The sequence below is a fragment of the Crocuta crocuta genome, unplaced genomic scaffold (assembly GCF_008692635.1).
Source record: "Crocuta crocuta isolate KB4526 unplaced genomic scaffold, BGI_CrCroc_1.0 scaffold48, whole genome shotgun sequence".
In the NCBI taxonomy this organism is placed as follows: Eukaryota; Metazoa; Chordata; class Mammalia; order Carnivora; family Hyaenidae; genus Crocuta; species Crocuta crocuta.
In genome coordinates, this window is record NW_027533089.1 from 1,154,534 (window position 1) to 1,156,047 (window position 1,514).

At 42.1% G+C, this 1,514-nt stretch overlaps 1 pseudogene; it reads right to left on the reverse strand.

The window, feature by feature from the left end:
* Positions 1-372: 372 nt before the first annotated feature.
* Positions 373-1,260, reverse strand: LOC144216725 (ADP/ATP translocase 2 pseudogene; annotated as a pseudogene).
* Between the last annotated feature and the right edge of the window lie 254 nt (positions 1,261-1,514).

A 1,514-nucleotide genomic window follows, 5' to 3' on the forward strand; every position in this document is an offset into this window, starting at 1 on the left:
ATTCCTAGGATCTAATCATGCCATTTTAATTAATTAGTTATAAAGAATTTTGGAATCTGTCCCTTGTTTGAAAAAAAAACAATGGATCGACATTTTTTATGAAAAAAAGTAAAAGCAGTTGTTTTTCCAATTTCCAATATTTTTTGTTTCTTCAAATTTACTTATCAAGAGTGACTGAAATAAAATTATATAATGGAGAGTCATCATCATAGAAATAGTTTTAAGAGAAAACAGGGCAGATGAATACAATTGTTCCCCATTTTGAACCAGTAAACAGTTGCCCTTGATAGACAGCCAATTGCCTGTCAGGAATGCCCTAGATATGCTATAATACAACATGTCTGTTTGCTGCGGGAAAAACTAGGAAGTAACCTATGTGAACTTCCTGATTCCATCATAAAGGACAGGCACCAATGCACCGCCCGTGCCCCTGAGGACACTGGACCGTACACCCTCAAAAAAAAACTAGGGCTCCTTCACTGCGAGAATCTCCCACCAGCAGTCAAGCCTGCCCCTGTATACAATGTCAGTTCCTTTGTGCCCTGACTGTACCATCATATGGCAGTGAACAGTGTCGGATAGACAGGAAGTCAACTCAGCATCCATTGTGATGGATCGTGCTTTCACCCAGCTGATGAAGATGTGAGTATTCTTGGGATTTGGAACATCCCCTTTGCAGTGTCATAGACACTGAAGTAGGCAGCTTGGTAGGTAATACCCTGCACAGATACATTAAAACCTAGTACAGGCTCTTCATCCCACCAGATTTGTAGACCTTAACCAGGAAGTCACCGAGGCCTCAGAATTTCTTTTCAGCTACAGCTTTGCCCACATCAGCTGTTAGATGGGTATGAACAAAATCAAAAGGATACACAAAACACAAGGATGGGGCCGCAGCAGCATCACCTGATGCCAGATTCCCTGCAAAGTAGTGCCAAAACTGGGTTCTCTTGTCCACACCACCCAGGAAGATCTGCTTGTATGTATCTTTGAAGGCAAAACTGAGAGCTTGGGTGGGGAAGTATTTGATGCCATTGGGCAGGTTACCATGCCAGAAGCACGTGACTGCCTGCTCCTTGAGGATACGAACCACTCATTATATAATGCCCTTGTACTACTTATCTGTGGTGATTTGCCTGCTAGCACTCTGCACTCGCAGCAGCTTGACCCACTGGATGGGCTCTGCTATGGTCTTGGAGATGGCTGCAGCCACTCCACCTTCCAGAAGTCCTTGATGAAGGACACAGAGTCCTCTGTCATGCTGAAAGGAAAGAGGAGGCAGGCGACTGCAGTAGGAACTGGCTGGGACTTAAGGAAGCATATTTTAATATTTAAGGAGTCATTGTCAAATGACCTCAAAGAGTAAATTAATATGCTTTGTTGGCTTGTAATTTTTGAAGTCTTAAAAAACACTGACATTAAATGAATTGCACATATTTAAAGTTTAGGAGCACTTTTTTAGATTCTTTGTGATTGTCTGTATAGATAGTCATGTTTTGCCAATCATGTCTTTT